The 24,884-nt window shown below is 43.5% G+C and overlaps 1 protein-coding gene across 10 annotated transcripts in view; it reads right to left on the bottom strand.

Annotated features, from left to right (window-relative positions):
* Positions 1 to 24,884, bottom strand: part of SLC12A7 (solute carrier family 12 member 7) — an 870,696-nt gene that overhangs the window by 350,990 nt on the left and 494,822 nt on the right. The window lies entirely within an intron of this gene.

The following is a 24,884-nucleotide window of genomic DNA, read 5'->3' as shown; positions in this document are numbered from 1 at the left end:
AGTTCGGTTCTCCCGTCCTGCCCACCGACGGTTCAATGGGCAGAACGGGGGAACTGTAGCGCGACCGGCGGCGGCGGCGATGGTGGAGGTCCCTTACCTGATCGGCGGCGATGATGTGCGGCTCCCTCATGGCTCCCTGATGAAGACTACGGAAACCGGTGAGTAGTTGCCTAGCAACAACTGGGGGGACTAAACTTTGGAGACCACATAAAGTGCTCTCTAAACTGTAGCCCCCCCCCCCCCCCAGATGTTGCAAAACTACAACTCCCAGCATGCCCAGACAGCCGTTTGGGCATGCTGGGATTTGTAGTTTTGCAAGATATAGAGGGCTGCAGTTTGGAGATGACTTTGCAGTGATCTATAAACTGTAGTCCTCCAGATCTTGCAAAACCACAACTCCCAGCATGCCCACACAGCAGTTTGCTGTCTGGGCATGCTGTGATTTGTAGTTTTGCAACATCTGGAGGGGCACAGTTTGGAGATAACGCTGCAGTGGTCTCTGAACTGTGGCCCTGCAGATGTTGCAAAAGTGCAAATCCCAGCATGCCCAAACAGCAAACAGCTGTCTCGCCATGCTGAGAGTTGTAGTTGCGCACCTCGAACTGTTACATAACTACATCTCCCAGCATGCACTTCGGTGATCAGTACATGCTGGGAGTTGTAGTTTTGCAACAGCTGGAGGCACCCTGGTTGGTAAATACTGAGTTAGGTAACAGAACCTAACTGAAGGTTTTCCAACGAGTGTGCCTCCAGCTGTTGCATAAGTACAACTCCCAGCATGCACTTTCTGTCAGTACATGCTGGGAGTTGTAGTTTTGCAACAGCTGGAGGTTTGCCCTCCCATGTGAATGTACAGGGTACATTCACACAGGTAGGTTTACAGTAAGTTTCCTGCTTCAAGTTTGGGCTGTGGCAAATTTTCTGCTGCAGCGCAAACTCCGAGCGGTAAACTCACTGTAAACCTGCGCCAGTGTGAATGTACCCTAAAAACACTACACTAACACAAAATAAAGGGTAAAACACTACATATACACCCCCTTACACTGTCCCCCCCCCCCCAATAAAAAAAAAAAAAAACATTGTACGGCAGTGTTTCCAAAACGGAGCCTCCAGCTGATGCAAAACAACAACTCCCAGCATTTCCGGACAGCCACTGACTGTCCAGGCATGCTGGGAGTTTGGCAACAGCTGAAGGCACCCTGTTTGGGAATCACTGGCGTAGAGTACCCCTATGTCCACCCCTATGCAATCCCTAATTTAGTCCTCAAATGCACATGGCACTCTCTTACTTCGGAGCCCTGTCGTATTTCAAGGAAACAGTTTAGGGCCACATATGGGGTATCTCCGTACTCGGGAGAAATTGCACTACAAATTTTGGGGGGCTTTTTCTCCTTTTAGCCTATATGAAAAGGAAAAGTTGGGGTCTACATCAGCCAGTTAGTGTAAAAGAAAAAACATTTTTACACTAACATGCTGGTGTTGGCCCATACTTTTTATTTTCACAAGAGGTAAAAGGAAAAAAAGACCCCCAAAATTTGTAACGCAACTTCTCCTGAGTACGGAAATACCCCATATGTGGTCGTAAAATGCTCTGCAGATGCACAACAAGGCTCAGGAGTGAGAGCGCACTATGTACATTTGAGGCCTAAGTTTTGCACGGGGGTGGCTGATTTTACAGCGGTTCTGACATAAACGCGAAAAAATACCCACATGTGACCCCATTTTGGAAACTACACCCCTCACAGAATGTAATAAGGGGTGCAGTGAGCATTTACCCCCCCCCCCCACAGGTGTCTGACAGATATATGGAACAGTGGTCTGTGAAAATGAAAAATGTAATTTTTCATTTGCACAGCCCACTGTTCCAACGATCAGTCAAATGCCAGTGGGGTGTAAATTCTCACTGCACCCCTTATTAAATTCTGTGAGGGGTGTAGTTTCCAAAATGGGGTCACATGTGGGGGGGGTCCACTGTTCTGGCACCACACGGCCTCCGACTTCTATTCCAGCCAAATTCTCTCTCCATAATCTCAATGGCGCTCCTTCTCTTCTGAGCATTGTAGTTCACCAGCAGAGCACTTGAAGTTCACACATGGGGTATTTCCATACTCAGAAGAAATCGGGTTACAAATTTTTGGGGGGCATTTTCTCCTATTACCCCTTGTAGAAAAGTAAAATTTTGGGGAAAACCAGCATTTTAGTGAAAAAAAAAATGTATTTACACTTCCAACTTTAACGAAAAGTCGTCAAACACCTGTGGGGTGTTAAGGCTCACTGTACCCCTTGTTACGTTCCCTGAGGGGTGTAGTTTCCAAAATAGTATGCCATGTGGGGTTTTTCTTGCTGTTCTGGCACCATAGGGGCTTCCTAAATGTGACATGCCCCCCAAAAACCATTTCAGAAAAACTCAAACTCTCCAAAATCCCAGTCGCTCCTTCCCTTCTGAGCCCTCTACTTGACATACACATATGAGGTATTTCCTTACTCGAGAGAAACTGGGTTACAAATTTTAGGAAGATTTTTCTCCTTTTACCCCTTGTAAAAATTCAAAAACTTGGTCTACAAGAACATGTGAGTGTAAAAAATTAAGATTTTGAATTTTCTCCTTCACTTTGCTGCTATTCCTGTGAAACACTTAAAGGGTTAACACACTTAATGAATGCCATTTTGAATACTTTGAGGGGTGCAGTTTTTATAATGGGGTCATTTGTGGGGTATTTCTAATATGAAGGCCCTTCAAATCCACTTCCAAACTGAACTGGTCCCTGAAAAATTCAGATTTTGAAAATTTTGTGAAAAATTGGAAAATTGCTGCTATACTTTGAAGCCCTCTGATGTCTTCCAAAAGTAAAAACATGTCAACTTTATGATGCAATCATAAAGTAGACATATTGTACATGTGAATCAATATAACATTTATTTGGGATGCCCATTTTCCTTATAAGCAGAGAGTTTCAAAGTAAAAAAAAAAGCCAAAATTTTCTAATTTTTCATCAAATTTGGGAATTTTTCACCAAGAAATGATGTAAGTATCGACAAAATTTTACCACTAACAAAGTAGAATATGTCACGAAAAAACTATCTCGGAATCAGAATGAAAAGTAAAAGCATCCCAGAGTTATTAATGCTTAAAGTGACAGTGGTCAGATTTGCAAAAAAGGCCTGCGTCCTTAAGGTGAAAATGAGCTGCGTCCTTAAGGGGTTAAGGAGACTTTTTTTCCCAATAGTTCTTTCTTCTCTGATCACAGACTATGACAACAGGTGTTTCCATGGACTCCTGGCAGCCATCTTTGTTCCTCAATTGCCAGAATTGTCACTATGTATATTCTTGGTAAGATACTCAGGTTTCTTATATGTTTAGTTACCTCACTTTAAAAAAAAGAGTCCAAAAAATGGCTCCTCAAAATTAGTGGAAAAGGGGTCTAAAAAGACAGAAGACCAAATATGTAAACCTACAATACGCTACAAAGAGCGTAAACCTTATGCCCCAATAATGAAATACAAGTAATGTAAAAATATATATGTAAATTTTATTAAATTACAAAGACACAAATTAAAAATATATGATATAAAATAGGAAAAGAAAATTCATACACAGTCAATATAAATCCATAGATATAAGTTGATAAAAATTCATCTCAATTTACAACATGTAATAATTGATGATAATAAAAGCAAGATAAAAAAGGTATATATAAAGGGAGAGTTGAGTCCAGTAGATGGATTAAAAAATGTATACAGTGACCCCCCGACTTATGATGGCCCCGACATTTGATCATTTCAACATATGATGGCCTCTCAGAGCCCATCGTATGTTGAAGGCAGCCTCGACATATGATGCTGCTGTGTGTCTGGGCCATCATACAAACAGCTATCTGACAGCGCTGACAACTTCAGCAACTGACAGATAGTTGTATAATGTCCCCGTGTGCCCCGTTCTGCCTCCTATTACTCACATGCTGTCCTGCTAACTCACGCAGGCTTCCACTGTGAACTCCGTATAAGCCCCGCCCCAGCAGTGCAGCCATAGCCAATAGCCTGGAGCATCTTGCTGCAGGCATCCAATGAGCTGCTGGCTGCCCTCCCCTTCCTTTCCTATAGAGCTGTAGTCGGCAGGATGGTAATGGAGGACATTCAGTCCCCCCCCCTGAAGGTATTTAAAGAACTGTACAGTACTGTATGCGATGTCACACACAATACATATACACACTATACACCCCATACATCAATGTTTCCCTATCAGTGTGCCTCCAGCTGTTGCAAAACTATAACTCCCAGCATGCCCAGACAGTCAATGCTGTACATGCATGCTGGGAGTTGTAGTTGTGCAACAGCTGGAGGCACCCTGGTTTGTTAAACACTCCCCATACACTCGACATACAATGGTCATCCCAGAACCAATTAGCAGTTTCCCATAGAGATATGTATTCAACATACAATGGTTCCGAGGCCCCAGAACCAATTACCATTTTTACATAGACATGTGTACTCGACATATGATGGTTTCAACATATGATGGTTCTCCTGGAACCAATTAATATCATATGTTGAGGGACCACTGTATATATGTATTAAATCTATATGTACGTACAGGGGATAGGATTAATTGTGCAGAAGTAACTAAGAATAAAGTGCAAGTGCTAAAAAACTGTAAACACTTCTTAAATAGTGAAAAATATCACACAGTGAATAACTAAGCAAAGTGCAACGTGCTAGGAAAGCAGTGGTGTTTAAGCAACATAACATGTGATGTGTTAAATACAAAAACAAAAGTGCACAATAGAAGTGACAGTTTAGATAAAATAGAAGGCAGAGGACATATAGTTACCGGACTGGACCCTACACCTGCTATGAGTCTCCGACGCGTTTCGCCCGCAACCGGGCTTTTTCGAGGAGCGTCAGTGTCGAGTGTCCTCGAAAAAGCCCGGTATTTCATTATTGGGGCATAAGGTTTACGCTCTTGTAGGTTATTGTAGGTTTACATAGTTACCTCATTTATAATGTGGATAGGATTAGATCATTTCGATGAACAGAATTGGCTTTCTTTAATTTCCATGTTGTGATTGTAGTGTTAATCTATGGGCCATTCCTTCTTCTGCAGATGAATGGGGAGTGTCTTAACAAAATCCATGCATTCACATGATGCATTTGGCGTAGTCTATGCAATCTTTCTCTGCTCTACTATTTGATATTAATACTTTTCCCAAGGAAACCTATTTAAAGGGGTTCTCCGGTGCTTAAACATCTTATCCCCTATCCAAAGGATAGGGGATAAGATGCCTGATCGCGGGAGTCCCGCCGCTGGTGACCCCCGGGAACATGCACGCGGCACCCCGTTTGTAATCAGTCCCCGGAGCGTGTTCGCTCCGGGACTGCTTACCGGCGACTACAGGGCGGGCGGCGTGTGACGTCACGCTACACCCCTCAATAAAAGCCTACGGGAGGGGGCGTGATAGCCCTGTAGTCGCCCGTAATCAGACCCGGAGCGAACACGCTCCGGGGACTGATTACAAACTGGGTGCCACGTGCATGATCCCGGGGGTCCCCAGCGGCGGGACTCCCGCGATCAGGCATCTTATCCCCTATCCTTTGGATAGGGGATAAGATGTTTAAGCAACGGAGAACCCCTTTAAGAACACACGCACACACAGCTAAAGCCTGCTCTCAGTGTGAGCCACAGGACCTGTGGCTTCACTGAGACACCGATGAGGTGCCGATGACGTCACTTGTCGGCGCCTGCACTGTAGCGGGAGAAAAACGCATCCAGCTTGTGCTGCCCGGGAGAACCCCGCGTGGGAAATAGGTGAGTAAAGGTGTTTTTTTTGTTTTTGTTTTGTTTTTTATCATCCTGGCATCAGCAGGGGAGGAAAAGTAATGGGAGGGGGGTGAGAGGGAGGTGGTGCAGATGAGAAGGAGGGGGTGCAGGTGAGAAGGAGGGGGTGCAGGTGAGAGGGAGAGTGTGCAGGTGAGAGAGAGGGGGTGCAGGAGAGAGGGAGGCGGTGCAGGTGAGATGAAGAAGGTGCAGGTAAGAGGGAGGGGGTGCAGGTGAGAGGGGGGGGAGGTGATGACATGGAGAAGCACTGGCTTCTTCCCTAACTACCGGTAGCTACTGACCCAATTACCTGCTTGGCTACTTCCCTACTTGGCTACCTACCTTACAGTATTACTTTCCTGGCTACCTACCCACCAACTTGGCCACCGGGCTACCTACCTACATAGCCTCCTTCCTACATAGCTTCCTACCTACATAGCTTCCTACCTACCTAGCAATCTAATTACCTAGCTACCTACTTGCTACCTACAAACCTATCTACCCAGCTACCTACCTACATACATAGCTACCTAACTAACTATGAACTTACCTCCATATCTACTTACCTACCTACCTGCATAGCTACCTACCTACCTATATCCAAGGAAAATCACAGCAAACCAAAGTATAAAGGGCAGAATTCAGTGGAGTTTATTCCATTCCAAACAGTGTTACAGAGCAGGCTATTTTTCGACGCCTTTCATGCTTTACAAAGCCGAAGACAAGTGGCTGAAATGTAGCCTGCTCTGTAACACTGTCTGGAATGGAATAAACTCCACCAAATTCTGCACTTCTGGGGAATGCACTGGAAAAATGCAGAAACTAAGATGTTTGTCCTGCAGATGCTGCAGTGATCGGTTTTGGCATGAAGAAGTCGTCATGGTGGTCTGAGCCAAAAGGAAAACAGATGGAAAGAGGACACCACCGACCGCAAAAAACGTGAATTGTGGGTCTGTTTTATGGGGGGGGGGGGAAGGGTCTGTATTATGGTGGAGTCTGATTCTGGGGTCTGTATTATGGTGGAGTCAGATTCTGGGGTCTGTATTATGGTGGAGTCTGCTTCTGGGGTCAGTATTACGGTGGGGACTGATTCTGTGGTCTGTATTATATAGGTCTGAGTTTAAAAAACAGCAAGAACAATATATATTGACAATTCTGAAAGAAAAACACCCTGTGACAAGCCACACCCCACAAACCCCATCCAAAGCAAGCCACACCCACATTGCCGTCACACCAAGCAACCGAAAAACCTGCATAATTTAATAATAACTGCAATATTTTATTATATTGCAAAAGTTGCTTTCTAGCACTTCAGGCCACATAGGTAACATCCTGTATTACGACGATACATACTGTACTTATATACCTCTAAGTGCAATAACCACAGTGAATAAAAAATAAAAATGAACACAAATGTACAGTACAGTAGTGACTCAAATGAATGGAGAAAAATAATATTTTTCACTTAGTCCAAGTGGACCTAAAGCATTCGGTTTTGTAATCCACAGTAACCTGACATGACGATCTTCTCCTAAAAGTACTTCCTCTATTCGCTCTAAACCGACAAAACACAGTCCAGCCGGACTACTGTCATGAAAAGACGCCATGTGTGAAATGAAACGTTGTCCCTCCAATAACTGTGCGGAATGAGTAGAGGTATTCCCTAATCTATAGTTTACATAGTTCTTAAAGGAAAACTGTTAAATATTTTCTCCCGCACTATCCACAGGTATTGATGGATAGTGCGGGAGACGCTGATTAAAATGAGCCCTACCTTGGTCTGATCCGCACCGCCGTTCGCCCGCAATTGTAGTTTTAATCTCTGTGTATATCCTGCTGTAACTGGCAAAGGCGGGGCTTCTGCGGGCTAACGGACACTGACGTCAGCACCGCTCATGAATATTCATGAGCGGCGCTGACGTCAGTGTCCGTTAGCCTGCAGAAGCCCCACCTTTGCCAGTTACAGCAGGATATACACAGATTAAAACTACAATTGCGGGCGAACGGCAGCGCGGATCAGACCAAGGTAGGGCTCATTTCAATCAGCGTCTCCCGCACTATCAACCAATACCTGTGGATAGTGCGGGAGAAAATGTGTGACAGTTTTTCTTTAAAGCTGAAAAAAAGACCAGAGTCCATCAAGTTCAACCTATAACCTTATTTTGTCCCTTCTGTGTTGATCCAGAAAAAGGCAAAAAACCCTTATGAGGTTGATGCCAATTGCCCCATACTAGGGAAAAAAAATTCCTTCCTGACTCTAAATAGGGCAATCAGAATAATCCCTGGATCCACCTTCTGTCCCTATAAATCTATTCTCCATAACCTGTAATGGTACTACTCTACAGAAGCATGTCCGGCCTTTTATTGTGTTCATCCTGACCACTTCCTCTGGCAGAGAGTTCCATAGTCTCACTGCTCTTACAGTAAAGATCCCCCATCCGTGCTGGTGTAGAAACCTTCTTCCCTCCAGACGTAGAGGAAGCCCCCTTGTAATAGATCATGGGAGAGATCTCTGTACTTCCCCTGATGTACTTATACATAGTGATAGGGTCGCCCCTGGGCCATCTTTTTTCTAAACTAAATAACCCTAATTCTGATAATCTTTCTGGGTACTGTAGTCATCCCATTCACTGTATTACTCTAGATGCCCGTCTTTGAACCCTCTCCAGCTCCACTACATCTTTATGTTACTATGTAAAATGAACTGCATGGCAAAATTAAACAATACACAACAAAGGATGATTTGCAAGTAATGAGCTGGTTAAGAAAAATAGTGTCAACCCCTAGGAAAAAAATTCTGTCGCGCTATATTATATTAGAAATTACAATTTCTGCATGGAAAATTTCATTACGAACTTACAGTATCTAACCAAGTGGTTTTTATACATTGATTTTTTTTGTTTTATTTGGTTCTTCTGGTATTATTTTTCCTCCTCTCTGACCTTCAGGTCATTGGTTTGATTTTGATGTGTTCTTTGTTTTTTCTAGTCTTTGTTTGTGCTGTTTCATTTTGTTGTGTCTATTGTTGTCTGGTCTCCCTCCCAGTCCTTGTTTTTTTCCCCTCTCTCTCTTTTCCTTTTATAGGCTCAATGAGATCGGATTTCCTCCTCCTGGACTCTGCCAAGTGTACACTCGCTTCTGGAACGTTCTAGTTCACTCTCTAGGCTTTGGTGAGTGCTCCCCTTTACTAGCATTTTTCTCTCCTTGGTATCCATTATGGTCAAGTGTTTCTCTTTGAATGTGAAAGGCATCAACTACCCCTCTAAAAGGTGCCTACTGCAGCGGGAGTTGACTTTGCTGAAGGCTGACATTGCCTTCCTTCAGGCGACGGACTTTGACCATACTGGCTCTTTCCAGTTTTTACACCACCTCTATCCCCAAGTTTTTTCGGCCACCTTTGATAGGAAGGTTGCAGGTGTGGCTATCTTGATTTCTAGGTCCTGTCCAGGTAGCTTCCTCCTTTATAGACTCTGGGGGGCATTTTGTTATTGTTGAGGGTTCCTTGTGGGAAAAGCCTTTCCTTCTCTGTAATATCTATGCCCAGAACTCTTCCAAAATTCCTTTTCTACACAGGGTTCTAACTAAGACCCACAAGTATCCTCCATCTCCGTGGCTTCTGGGGGGTGATTTTAATTTGATGTTTTCACCTTCTATGGACCGGAACTCCTTGGCGGGTACCACTCCCTCCCCTACTCACCTGTGTTTGGTGTCAGTTTTTTTACGTTGGATTTCTCTTCTTTATACGATCTAACTATACATCTAAATATATACCAAAGGGGAAAAAATATAAACGATTAAAACTAAACCCTACATGGCTGACACATGATGTTAAAAGAGCAATAAACAACAAAAAAATAGCCTTCAAAAAATACAAATCTGATGGGTCAGCGATAACATTTAAACAGTACAAAGAGCTTAATAAAATCTGTAAAAATGTAATAAAAACAGCAAAAATTCAAAATGAGAGACAGGTGGCCAAAGAAAGCAAAACTAATCCTAAATATTTTTTAGATATATGAATGCAAAAAAACCAAGGACAGAGCATGTAGGACCCCTTAATAATGATAATGGGGAGGTTGTCACGGGCGATCAAGAGAAGGCGGAGCTACTGAATGGGTTCTTTAGTTCTGTATACACTATGGAAAAAGGAGCTGACATTGGACAGGTCAGTGCTGGTAACACATCATGTAATGTACTGAACTGGCTCAATGTAGAGATGGTACAAGGTAAGTTAAGTGATATAAATGTAAGCAAATCCCCAGGGCCAGATGGACTACACCCAAGAGTTCTTAGAGAGGTAAGTTCAGTAATATCTGTACCCCTGTTCATGATATTTAGAGATTCTCTGGTGTCTGGTATTGTGCCAAGGGACTGGCGCAAGGCGAATGTGGTGCCAATCTTCAAAAAGGGCTCTAGGTCTTCCCCAGCAAACTATAGACCGGTAAGTTTAACGTGCATTGTGGGTAAATTGTTTGAAGGACTTATAAGGGATTACATACAGGAATACATAGGGGATAATTGTATTATAAGTGATAGCCAGCATGGGTTTACTAAGGATAGAAGTTGTCAAACCAATCTAATTTGCTTTTATGAAGAGGTGAGTAGAAGCCTTGACAGAGGAATGGCTATGGATATAGTGTTTCTGGATTTTGCTAAAGCGTTTGATACTGTCCCTCATAGACGTCTGACAGGTAAGTTAAGGTCTTTGGGTTTAGAAATTTTAGTTTGTAACTGGATTGAACACTGGCTCATGGATCGTACCCAGAGAGTGGTGGTCAATGATTCATACTCTGATTGGTCCCCGGTAATTAGTGGTGTACCCCAAGGTTCAGTACTGGGCCCGCTGTTGTTTAATTTATTTATCAATGATATAGAGGATGGTATTAACAGCTCTGTTTCTATCTTTGCAGATGACACCAAGCTTTGTAGCACGGTACAGTCTATAGAGGATGTGCATAAGTTACAAGATGACTTGGATAGACTAAGTGTCTGGGCATCCACTTGGCAAATGAGGTTCAATGTGGATAAATGTAAAGTTATGCATCTGGGTACTAATAACCTGCATGCATCGTATGTCTTAGGGGGGATTAAACTGGCATAGGCACTGGTAGAGAAGGATCTGGGTGTACTTGTAGATCACAGACTACAGAATAGCATGCAATGTCAGGCTGCTGCTTCCAAAGCCGGCAGGATATTGTCATGTATCAAAAGAGGCATGGACTCAAGGGACAGGGACATAATACTCCCCCTTTATAAAGCATTGGTACGGCCTCACCTGGAATATGCTGTTCAGTTTTGGGCACCTGTCCATAAAAGGGACACTGCGGAATTGGAAAGGGTGCAGAGACGCGCGACTAAACTAATATGGGGCATGGAACATCTTAGCTATGAGGAGCGATTAAAGGAGTTGCAATTGTTTAGTCTTGAGAAGAGACGTTTAAGGGGGGATATGATAAACGTATATAAGTATATTAATGGCCCATACAAAAAATATGGAGAAAAACTGTTCGAGGTTAAACCCCTCCAAAGGACGAGGGGGCACTCCCTCCGTCTGGAGAAGAAAAAGTTTAGTCTCAAGGGGCGACACGCCTTCTTTACCGTGAATTTATGGAACGGTCTACCTCAGGAACTGGTCACAGCAGGAACAATTAACAGCTTTAAAACAGGATTAGATACATTTATGGAACAAAATAACATTAATGCTTATGAAGAAATATAAAATCCCATCCCTTCCCCAATATCGCGCCACACCCCTACCCCTTAATTCCCTGGTTGAACTTGATGGACATATGTCTTTTTTCGACCGTACTAACTATGTAACTATGTAACCATCCGATGGACCATTCTTTTTCTTTTTATTCTCACCTGCATCGGTTGCATACGCGTATCGACAATTTTTTAGGGAACCTCCAGCTGGTGCACATGCTCACTGATGCGTCATTGGAACAGATTTCCTGGTCCATAGTCCGGTCTTACTTTCCTTTTCTCCTCAGTCTACTCCTCCCCATCGCTGTCACTGGCGCCTTAATGACTCTATGCGCAAATTTCAACCCTCCCGGGATTCAATCCAGGCTTGCATTTCTGAGTATTTTACTACCAACAATGGCTCTGTTGCTTCACAGGCCATTCTGTGGGAAGCGCATTAATCGGTGGTTCGGGGTTATTGTATTGCCGTGGGATCCCGTCTGAAAAAAAGATGCCTTGACTCATGCACACTGAGATTTCTTGGCTAGAGGCTATTCTTTTAGTTTCCCCGTCCCTCTCGGTGCTGAGGCAATTGGTTGCGGCCCGTGCTCAACTGGATGATCTGGCTCTTTATAAGGTCAAATACCTTCTTCTTTATGCTAAACAACATTGTTATGAAAAGGGCAATAAGGCCCATATTACGCATGCCAGACGCCTGCGTGACTGTGCTGCTGCCCATGGAATGCTACGAGCACTCTTCACTATCACCCTGAAGCTATCTCTTGCCTCATCTTAGACTATTACTCTAAACTATATTCCCTTCCTTCGCAGCTTCCGTTTGAGCCAGGGGAGCGTCACGCTGCCTTGCACTCCTTTTTGGTCGCAATGTAACTTATCGACCCTCTTAGCCTCTGATCATGCTGTTTTGAAAGCACCAATCACTTCCGAGGAGTTGACAGAGGTCCTTAAATCTCTTCCTGTAGGGCACTCCCCTGGTCCAGACGGCTTTACTTACTTGTACTATAAGACTTTTGCTTCTCTTTTACTGCCTAGGCTTGTCTCTCTGTTTAACTCCTTTCTAGGGGGTGAGGAGATCCCACAATCTTATTTACATTCCTTGGTAACTTATCCCCAAACCGGGTAAGGACCCCCACGATTGTTCAAATTACAGACCCATTGCCCTTCTTAATTCGGACCTGAAACTGTTTGCCAAGGTCTAGGCAACCCGCCTTTGCGGCTTTCTTCCTTCCCTTATTCATAAAGATCAGGTTGGCTTCATCCCCTGCCGCCAGGGGGGAGATATCAACAGACGGGTGGTGGGTCTGATAGACTTGATTAATCAGCATTCAGAGCAGGCCCTGGTCCTTAGTCTTGATGCAGAAAAGGCATTTGATAGGCTGAGCTGGTCATTTCTTTTCACTACTCTTCGTAAATGTGGGATCACAGGGCCTTTTCTGACTGCTTTGCGAGGCCTTTTCTCCTCCCCTACTGCCTCTATTAAGCTCCCTCATGTGACTTTGTTTCGGGATCTTTGGGGTCTTATGGAGTCTTTGGGGTCTAATTCTCCCGATATGTTGGGGTCATGGTTCAGTTAAGTTTAAATTAACGTCCTTGTCTTCCCCTATACAGTCGTTTCTGTACCACCCTGACTTCCCGGCTGGCTTGAGTGGGGCTCCAGGGGGCTCATTTGTTGGTTGTCATTATATGTCCTCTACTTTGGGTTCTACGGTGGAATCTCTGCCCACGGGCTTTGAACAATTATGCAGTCAGGGACCACAGGACAGCGGGAGGCTCCCTACCTGGCTCCACGCTGTCCGATCGGCGTTTAATTGCTCCAAGCCTGAGATCCAGGCATGAGCAATCAAGTGCAGATAACACTGATATGGCAATGCATTGAACAGTGCGTGTAATCAGTGTAATGCATGTTATAGCCCCCTATGGAGGCTATAACACTGCAAAAAAAAAAAAATAAGTGTAAAAAAAAAAAAGAGTTCATGATTTAACCCCTTCCCTAATAAATGTCAGAATCACCCTTTTCCCATTTAAAAAAAAAAAAAGTGTAAAAAAAATAAAATAAACATATGTGGTGTAAATGTCCGAACTATAAAAATATATCGTAATTAAAAAAAAATTGCAAAAGTCCAAAATTTTTGTCACTTTTTATACCATAAATTTTTTTTTATAAAAAGTGATGAAAAAGTCCGAACAAAACAAGAATGTTACTGATAAAAACTTCAGATCACGGCGCAAAAAAAATTAGCCCTCATACCGCCCCATACGCAGAAAAATAAAAAAAAGGTATAGGGGTCAGAAGATGACAATTTTAAACATATACATTTTCCTGCATGTAGTTATGATTTTTTGCAGATGTAATATAAAAAAAAATCTAATCTATATAAGTAGGGTATCACTTTAATCGTATGGACCTACAGAATAAAGATGGTGTCATTTTTACCGAAAAATTTACTGCGTAGAAACGGAAGCCCCCAAAAGTTACAAAATTGCCTTTTTTCTTAAATTTTTTCGCACAAATATTTTTGGGTAAAATGACTGATGTCATTACAAAGTAAAAAAATCATGGGAAAAAATAACAAATTATATTGTTAAAATTTCATGGGGGGGGTGCCATTAAAAATTATCCTTTATTGGTATGCATTAAAATCCACCAATAATTATGTGCATAAATCTATCCGCCACCTCAAATAATCAAAAGTATGTAAAATACCATCAAACAACTACCACACTTTTGTGGATTTGCTCAAATAATAAATATTATTAGCACTAACTGCCTGGGTCAAACCCAAACAGACTACCACAATTAAGTGGATTATATAATACTTATTATATTTGCACTAGATGCCTGGGACAAGCCCAACGCGTTTCTGCCCCAATATGGGGGCGTCCTCAGGAGTATTACCCAGAGAATATCAAAAAGTTGTATTATAATAAATTGCAGAACAGAGTGGCTTAAATCATATGTGAGAGGGGCACCCGATACTTGTGCTCTCACTCTCTAAAGACAAAACAGCAGAACTCCGAGCCCACGGTACCTACAAAGAAAATATATACATAATCAACATATCTCTTATAGACCATGATCCCTTAGGTGGTACATATTTCTTCAGATCCCACACTCACTGGTTTTTGCACCTTGCTCCTAGTACCTAAGGAAAAACACACATAATGTGCTGCTTTTTACTTTGTCCAAAGTACCTGCAAGAAAGCCAGCAAGGTGCCGCTACTGGGCTACTTACAGTTCTGGCAGCGCTGTATATCCTGGTTGTTTTTTCTTCTGTTACATAAATAATAAATAAATAAAAAAAACACTCACCTAGTGACTGATAACAGTGTGGTTACTTCTGTATCCACCTGGTAGCTGTCACCTGGTTTTTTGGCCGAAATAACATTTAGTATAATATAAATTGCCGTGGCCCAATAGCGCGGCGCCGGGCTTCTGGTATTTGACGTAAGACGCCGGAAGTATCCGGCAGTGAGCGCTGAGAGCAGTCATATGGAGACCGCTCCCCGCCACTGCGGGTATGCGCTACACCGGAACTTCTTGATAACAACAGAACTGTAAGTAGCCCAGTAGCGGCACCTTGCTGGCTTTCTTGCAGGTACTTTGGACAAAGTAGCACATTATGTGTGTTTTTCCTTAGGTACCAGGAGCAAGGTGCAAAAACCAGTGAGTGTGGGATCTGAAGAAATATGTACCACCTAAGGGATCATGGTCTATAAGAGATATGTTGATTATGTATATATTTTCTTTGTAGGTACCGTGGGCTCGGAGTTCTGCTGTTTTGTCTTTAGAGAGTGAGAGCACAAGTATCGGGTGCCCCTCTCACATATGATTTAAGCCACTCTGTTCTGCAATTTATTATAATACAACTTTTTGATATTCTCTGGGTAATACTCCTGAGGACGCCCCCATATTGGGGCAGAAACGCGTTGGGCTTGTCCCAGGCATCTAGTGCAAATATAATAAGTATTATGTAATCCACTTAATTGTGGTAGTTTGTTTGGGTTTAATAATATTTATTATTTGAGCAAATCCACAAAACTGTGGTAGTTGTTTGATGGTATTTTACATACTTTTGATTATTTGAGGTGGCGGATATATTTATGCACATAATTATTGGTGGATTTTAATGCATACCAATAAAAGGATAATTTTTAATGGCACCCCCCCATGAAATTTTAACAATATAATTTGTTATTTTTTCCCAATTGCTCGGTGCAGGCATACTATCAATGCATGACTATTATATATCTTGGATTTTGTAATGGCCAACCCAGTGACTAGCATACCAAATCTTGCTGATTGGTTGTCAGAGGCTAAGGAGGTTTTCTCTGAGCGTGTGTATACTCAGCCTAGATAAACACCCTCATTGAAAATTGCCCTCAGGGATCTTGTGGTCTGTTATAAGGAATACGCACTCTCATTTTGGGAAATACAAGCCTTTGAAAGCTATCTACGTAATAACATAGTCCCACGAGGCCTGCATATTCCAGTCTTACCAGGCACAAGATTGAGAACCCCTGCTGTACTTAAGAAGTGGGAGGCTGAAGCCACAGCTACATCACTAAAATTTATACAAATCTTGTTGGAAGAAGAAAAAGCCAATTTAGTTATAGCGGAGGCTAAATTGAAGGAACAAAGAGAAAGTGTACTGAGGTTTAAAGACGACCCTGAGTTTTCAAATAAAGAAACACATACTAAAAACATCATAGAAAGATTTCAATACCAACTCAAGGAAAGGAAGCACTCGCATTTTGTAAGGGACTTAGAAGAGTTTAGGGAGAATAGAGCTTATAGTGTCCTCCCTAGACCAAGTAATCAGAGAGACACGGAAACAGAGATCTCATCCTCCGATACAGGGGAGGCTGATAAAACTGGTAAGAATCGAGGCAGAGGAGGTAGGGGTAACTACCGGTCACGCAGAAACCAGGGGGCGAGTAGAACCAGAGGAGGTACCGATAGAAAACCATATCAGAATACAGGATGGTTCGACAATGGCTCCATGGCCCCTTCCTCCTCCTCTGCATCGTCACATTTTTTAGCCACAGTAAGCAGGGACCCTTACCCCACGAGGGGGAAAGAAACCAAAGATTAACAAAAACGAAGGATGAGGATACCTTACAAGTGATTAACCTGTCCCATTGTGAGCTGTCTGGTGTACAGGTGGGGGTCCTTGGTAAGGGTCTATCATTTGTACCGACTGTCAAATATGATCCCTTCACCTGGACCAAGGACCTTCATCTGTTCGGCAGGAGACTCAAGTGGCATAAATATCACAGGATACAGGATCGAAAACAGTGCCAAGAAATGGGCATTGGGATCAATGAATTACCAGCGATACGTGATTTGACCAGCTTATTGGATGATAATGTTAGGGACAGGAGTGAGGGTCCCTTCACAACATGCAAGATTAAAAGCAATTCCTTTCCCCCGATGTGTTCCTTGAGTTGGTAAAGAAAGAAATTGAAATCTTCAAAAATACCCCAAAATAAGCAGTTCGGGCCAATATCACAAGGGAGGAGCAACAGGCCCTTAAGTCAATACAGGATAATAAACAGATAGTGGTGAAAACTGCTGATAAAGGTGGCAACATCATAATAATGGATCGTTCTCAGTACATGAATATGTGTTATAAACTACTTACTTAATGACAGGACAACCTATGAGATACTACCAGGTGATCCCACAAGTGTCTACAGGAAAGAACTCATAACAATTCTGACACGGGCCAAGGAGAAAAGACTCATTAGTGAGCAGGAATATAACTTTATACTACCTAAAACTATAGTGGTCCCAACCTTCTATGCCCTACCCAAAGTCCACAAGGGGGTTACACCCCTCAAGGGACGACCTATTGTAGCAGGCATAGGGGGTTTGGGACAAAACCCTGGTATTTACATCGATAGGATCTTGAGGGAGTTCGTCGTGTCCCTTCCTTCGTATACAAGGGACACGATGGACTTACTCAAGAAAATAGAGGGGATTTCAGTAGAGAGCAATACACTATTAACCAGCATTGATGTGGAAGCTCTCTACTCATCCATACCACACTCAGTTGGACTTGGAGCGGTGGAATACTACCTCTCCTTTAGGGAGAATCACCTGAAATCTCATAGTGAATTGGTCCTGGAACTGCTGCGCTTCACCCTCACGCATAACTATTTCCTGTTCAACGGCAAGTATTACCACAAGCTCAGGGGGACTGCAATGGGGAGCCCTAGTGCCCCCAGTTATGCAAACCTCACCCTGGGCTGGTGGGAGGCGACACAGGTCTTTACCGTTGACAGGGAATGTTATGCAGAACGGGCCCTGCTATGGGCCCGTTTTATAGATGACATCTTTATTTTATGGCAGGGTGAAGCGCAGCAGTTCGAATCCTTCATCAGGTCCTTGAATGTAAACACCTTGGGCCTAGCTTTTACATATGAAGTCAACAAAAATGTTCTCCCTTTTTTGGATATTAATATGGAACGAGATGGTAGCCTTCGCACTACAATCCATCGTAAGAGCAGAGCTACAAACAGCCTCCTGAGGTGGGAAAGCTGCCACCCGGGACCTCTCAAAAGGGGTATCCCGTGGGGGCAGTACCTCCGCCTCAGGAGGAACTGTTCTAAGGAACAGGACTTCATCAGGGAGGCGAGAGAATTGAGGAACAGGTTTGCTAACCGAGGCTATCCACAGCATGTTTTGAAGACAGCGTATCAACACGCCAGGGGTGTTCCCAGACACACCATACTTACCCCAAAACCTAAAACAGAAACTGCTGAAACTATGCGGATTGTAGCGACATTCGATAGTTGTGCAGGTGAGATGAGGGAAATCATTATGAAGTATTGGGATATTTTACGTATGGACCCAGATCTCAGAGATGTGATCACAGACGTCCCTCAGATCACATATCGTAGGGGCAGAAACATAGGGGACATGGTTACTAGGAGTCATCTATCTGTCCTTCCGGCTGAACTACCAACATGGCTAGATAGGATCCCACGTCTAAGGGGATGTTTCTCTTGTGGGCAATGCAAAGCATGCCCACAAATTCAGAGAATAAAAACCTTTGAAGACTTTGTATCTAAACGGAAGTTCAACATAAAGGACTTCATTAACTGCAGAACCCGAGGAGTCATATATATGGCTATCTGCCCCTGTCCCAAAAGGTACATAGGTAAAACCTTTAGGGAATTGAGAAAAAGGGTCTTCGAGCACATGGGGGATATACGCCATGATCGTGACACACCTATAGCCAGTCATATGAACCTATATCATGGGGGTAGGGAAACAGAGTTGAAGTTCATGGGGATTGAGAAAATAGACCAGCCGGAGAGAGGGGGTGATTGGGATAGATTACTCGTACAGAAGGAAAGTAGGTGGATCTATGAGTTACATACCTCCCAACCGATGGGTCTTAATGAACAACTACATTTTGCTTGTTTTCTCTAGAAGACCTATGTCCCCCATTCTGCTGTCTTGACCTTCACCTACCTACACCGAATTACCCAATATGTTTCACACCTATGGGTTAACCTAGATAATATTCTCTAAAATACCATCTGTTTAGGATTTGTATGCCGAGTATCACCAATGGGTTTTAGCATATACACCCTCCCCGATTGAATCCTCCTCTCCCCCTTGTCCCCACCTGTGCGGTAAGTGTGAGGAAGTGAGTGGAGATCCTAGTGGATCTAAAGTTAGTCTTACCGCTAGTATAGGGTTCAATAGGACAAGTAGGAGGTTCGGGAGCGGGCCCGTCCTTTTTAGGACGGATAAACCCGCCTAGGAGTAGGGTGATCGTATAGCTAGAATAGGAGGAGCTAGGGTCCATAGGCCCCTGTAATTCTCCTTCCCAGTTTATTACTTTTATAGGTTGGGGGAGAGGAGATAAGTAGATAAATAAAATACATGTAAAAATATAAAAATAATATAAAAATATGAATAACCAATAAGCAATCTATTACTAGGGGTTATATATATATATATATATATATATATATATATATATATATATATATTTATTTATTTATTTTTATTTTTTTTTTCTTTTTTTTTTTTTTATTTATTTTTTTTTGGTCACTTGTGAACCTTGCCATTTATGGTGTGCCTGGGACCTATCTCGGTTTAAAGTGCTCCCTCTCAGTGATGGAGTTGTTGGATAACGCTGTCTTCGAATTTCAAAAGGCGTGATAGTTCTGTTCCTCAAAACTAGAACTCGTCTAATAACGGGGTAAAAGAGAATAACTACTGATGGACCCGGGAGGGACCTCCCCTATGTGATATCCACCTCCCTGGAACTATATCCAGGGCGGTGGATGCACATCATATGTGAACCCAACCTTGCTCCTTATGAACACAAGGGGAGCATGGAAGAATGGGCTCATATGTGCCACCAGTTTGCTATGGAGTGTTGCTATTGGCAACTACCAGGACGCCACGGGTAGCAACTTCGATCCAGGGACCCTGTGCCTTCTTATAACATGGGGCACCTGGCTCCCTTGCGTCCCGCATTGCCTGGCAGCGCTGTATATCCTGGTTGTTTTTTCTTCTATTACATAAATAATAAATAAATAAAAAACACTCACCTAGTGACTGATAACAGTGTGGTTACTTCTGTATCCACCTGGTAGCTGTCACCTGGTTTTTTGGCCGAAATTACATTTAGTATATAAATTGCCGTGGCCCAATAGCGCGCCGCGCCAGGAACTAGAACCCGCCCGTTGTGACGCCTTCAGTGGGCGTGTCCGGATGACGCGGCGCCGGGCATCCGGTATATGACGTTAGACGCCGGAAGTATCCGGCAGTGAGCGCTGAGAGCAGTCATATGGAGACCGCTCCCCACCACTGCGGGTATGCGCTACACCGGAACTTCTTGATAACAACAGAACCGTAAGTAGCCCAGAATCGGCACCTTGCTGGCTTTCTTGCAGGTACTTTGGACAAGCAGCACATTATGTGTGTTTTTCCTTAGGTACCAGGAGCAAGGTGCAAAAACCAGTGAGTGTGGGATCTGAAGAAATATGTACCACCTAAGGGATCATGGTCTATAAGAGATATGTTGATTATGTATATATTTTCTTTGTAGGTACCGTGGGCTCGGAGTTCTGCTGTTTTGTCTTTAGAGAGTGAGAGCACAAGTATCGGGTGCCCCTCTCACATATGATTTAAGCCACTCTGTTCTGCAATTTATTATAATACAACTATGTGATATTCTCTGGGTAATACTCCTGAGGACGCCCCCATATTGGGGCAGAAACGCGTTGGGCTTGTCCCAGGCATCTAGTGCAAATATAATAAGTATTATATAATCCACTTAATTGTGGTAGTCTGTTTGGGTTTGACCCAGGCAGTTAGTGCTAATAATATTTATTATTTGAGCAAATCCACAAAACTGTGGTAGTTGTTTGATGGTATTTTACATACTTTTGATTATTTGAGGTGGCGGATAGATTTATGCACATAATTATTGGTGGATTTTAATGCACACCAATAAAGGATAATTTTTAATGGCACCCCCCCATGAAATTTTAACAATATAATTTATTTTTTCCCATGATTTTTTTCTATAGCCGGGAGGCAATTGCTCGGTGCAGGCATACTATCAATGCATGACTATTATATGTCATTACAAAGTAGAATTAGTGGCGCAAAAAAAGCCATCATATGGATTTTTAGGTGCAAAATTGAAAAGGTTATGATTTTTAAAAGGTAAGGAGGAAAAAACGAAAGTGGAAAAATGCTTGGTCATTAAGGGGTTAAATGCTTTACTTTCCAGGTATCCCCGGTCTGTTTTATTTGATGCTTGTCGAATAATTGTTTTTGTGTATTTTCTTTGTTCTGGAAAAATCTTTAAAAAAAATTCCAGTTTAAAAAAATATACATATCAAAACATGTAACACGCTTGCACTCGTATATACCAAAACATGGAATAATACACTGCTCAAAAAAATTCAAAGGAACACTAAGATAACACATCCTAGATCTAAATGAATGAACTAATCGTATGAAATACTTTTGTCTTTACATTGTTGAATGTGCTGACAACAAAATCACACAAAAATTATCAATGGAAATCAAATTTTTTTTTTCAATATTAGTTTTTATTAAGTTTTAAGGTCATTATACAAGACATACAGTTAGCATGCAACGAAAAGGGGAATAACAGGCACCCACATAAGGGTGTGAGTGATAGCACGAGGCAAATAATAACAAAATTGAACTTAACATTCCACGTCTTTTGCCATTGGTAGTGATGTGAGAATATGGAGTAGTTTGAAGACTATGTGTTTGAATAGACACGGTAAGTGGCCCGAGTGCTGTAACGGGATGGAGGGATGAAAGGAGAGAGAAAGGTGAAAGAAAAGGGAGAAAGAGAATGGAGAGGCGAGGAGGGGATGGGAAGGTATGGAAGAGGTAGGAGAGAGGAAGGATCTAAGGTGGAGGACATAGGACTTACCAGGCGGCCCGAATCGATCCAAGAGCCCTGCCGATACCCAGCGGCGTGTCAACAAGTGGCGGGAGAAGGGGAGAACTAGTCCGGTCAACAGGGAGCACGAGGTCTGGGAAGGTGGAACAGTCGAGGGAGTGGAAGCGTATGGGCAGGATGGGTCAATTGGCGGTCGTAGTCTGTGGAGGACACGAAGGTTACCCAGGGCATCCATATGAGGCTATATTTGACTAATTACCTGGGAGAATCGGCCATCAGCTCCTCCATCCTGTGGAGCCGGGAGACCCTCTTGGAGCCATGCTGATAGACGGGGAAGTTTGTTTGTTCTCCAGAGTCTGAGGATCACTGTCCTGGCTGCTAGGAGCATAAAGGAAATTAGGCGGGTGGAGGATCTGGGGATCAAAGAGGGAAGGATTGAGAACAAGAGGGGTTCGGGCATGCGCTGGAAAGCCACCGAGGTGACACGTCTAATTACGTCAGTCACTCTGGACCAAAAGGCCAATAGGGATGGGCAGGTGAGCCAGATGTGTAGCATCATTCCCTTCTCGGCGGAACATCTCCAGCACCTGTCCGAGACTTCTGGGTACATAGCAGCTAGCAGAACCGGAACTCTATACCACCTCGATAATATTTTATCATTAATTTCCTGGGCCCTGCAAAAGATTGAGGTTGTTTGGCATCTGGTGAGTGCAGTCCTCCAGTCCATCTCCGAGATCAGGTGTTCCATGTCCCTCTCCCACCCAGCTCTAAATGGGAGAGGCTTGTTTGTTTGCATCTCCAAGGCCAATGAATAGAGCACACTAATGGCGTGGGGCACCGGAGAAGTTGACGTGCACAATTTTTCAAAAGAAAGAAAGAGAGTGGGCGATGGAGACTAAACTTTTGTTTAGTGGTCAAGTAGAAGGAGATCTAAAATGCAATGCTAACAGAGGGTCAGGACCCAAGGAGGACGACCATTTTCACTGTGTAACAATAAATCTGAAAGGACCAGGTTATATAAAGAAACTAGTGGTTTCCTTAAATAGAAAGCTCTCCACCCCCTATTTTTTGTTGGGGGGGGATGCCCTAGTAAATGGTGTTGGAGTTGTTGATGTGGCCCTGAGGAACCTGATCTGGCCCTGTTCTAGCTGTAGCCCCTATCCCTAGGCAGAATTGACGCCCTTATAAGGACGGTCCCGCTCTCGTACCTCCTACTTGGCCTAGTCAATATCCCTAGATAATTCTATCTTGGTGATGCTAACTCAAGAGGCTCACTAAGGCCTCCTCTAACTACCTAGCCATAATCACCAATTGGGGGGGGGAGCAGTATTTATAGGAAACATGCATAACTGAGTTGGTCGTTCAAGCCTTCAGGGGCCATAGTTCCCAGTTCATAAATCCATCTATTATACTCTATTGATATTTTGTTATGTAGCAGTATTACTATCTATTGCATATTGTATACATTTCCCCTGAGGAAGCCACGTAGTGGCAGAAACGCGTTGGGTGACATTTGGCAATAGTTATGCTTCTCTTTGATTGTAAATCCACATAACATGTGGTAACTGCTTTCTGTGTTGCTTTGTAATTTGGGCACTTTTTCTTTATCACAAGGTGTGGTGCATTTTAGAGTGCTATATTAAAAGTTATGTTTTATAAGGTTTTTCCCCCTCTCAGCATCGAGAATTAGGTATTTCGAGTTGATTTTTGATATGCAGTTGGGCATATTGAAAGAACTGAGCGGGTGAGGGGCTTCAGCGTTGAGCCCGTCAGGAGGGACTGGAGTGTGGTGCAATCTCGTCTGTGAAATGTGATGAAGGAGTTACAGGATTGTGCCCGGGGGAAGGCAGGGTTATCAAATAGGGGCGTCAGGGGTTCGTCTTGGGTGAAAAATGGCTGCCTGGTCATGTATAGCTTTATGGATTGACTCAGAAGAGAGGACCGGTGAGAGGGTGTAAGTGTCCAGGGGGTGAGCAGTAGTGTGAGGGCACCATAGTACTGTCCTTGGATCGCATTCCAGGGCGGCGGATTCAAGTTGAGGTCATTTGCGAACGCAGCGCATTTGCCATGGCACAAGGGCATGGGGAGACCCCTGATATCTGGATTGAGGCGGATATCCACCAGAAGGTGTTCCATACACATAAAGCAACGGGGGATAAGGGACATCCCTGTCTTGTGCCATTGCAAATATCGAACAGGTCCGATAGCTGGCCGTTTAATTTGGGCTTGTGGGTGCATATAAAGAGCCCGATACACGAGAGCATAGTAACACCTATTTGGGTCAAAGAGGCTGTCATGAAGTCCCAGTCCACCCGTTCAAAGGCTTTCTCCACATCTAAGGACAAAAGAAGTAAGGGTATATCATTCTTACGAGCATGCTGGTTGACAGTGTGCAGGGTGTTATCTCTGGCCTTGCGGCCTCTAACGAAGCTCACTTGGTCCGAGTGGACTAGGATGCCCATGTGTGGGGCCAATCTGTTGGCCAGTAACTTTGCAAAAAGCTTGGTGTTGGTATTGAGTAGTGATATGGGCCTGTAGCTGGGGCGGAGTGACAGATCTTTGCCTTCCTTAGGGATGACCATTATAAATGCTTTCAGAAAGGAGGGGCAGAGGTGGCCAAAATATTGTTGAAGGCCTCAAGCAGAGGGGGAGCTATCTCGAGTCGGAGAGTTTTATAAAATTTGGAGGTGTAGCCGTCGGGGCCCAGACTCTTGCCCGCGGGCATCGAGGCAATGGCGTCTAATAATTCCTCCTGTGAGAAAGGTTCCTCCATTGCTTGAATGGCCTCTGGCGTAAGTCTGGGTGAGATTGGGATATTGGGATAGCGATGGAGTCTCAGGTGAGATGGTCGAGGGGGTCGTCGGCTTCATGAGGTTATACAGAGAAGGATTCTAATATGTCGGGGTCAGGAATGAAGGGATCCCTGACTGGGATTTTATGTACAGGATAAA

The sequence above is a fragment of the Hyla sarda genome, chromosome 5, assembly GCF_029499605.1.
Source record: "Hyla sarda isolate aHylSar1 chromosome 5, aHylSar1.hap1, whole genome shotgun sequence".
Taxonomy (NCBI): domain Eukaryota; kingdom Metazoa; phylum Chordata; class Amphibia; order Anura; family Hylidae; genus Hyla; species Hyla sarda.
The sequence above is the reverse complement of the archived record's forward strand: the minus strand, read 5'-3'. Positions and strand labels throughout refer to the sequence as shown.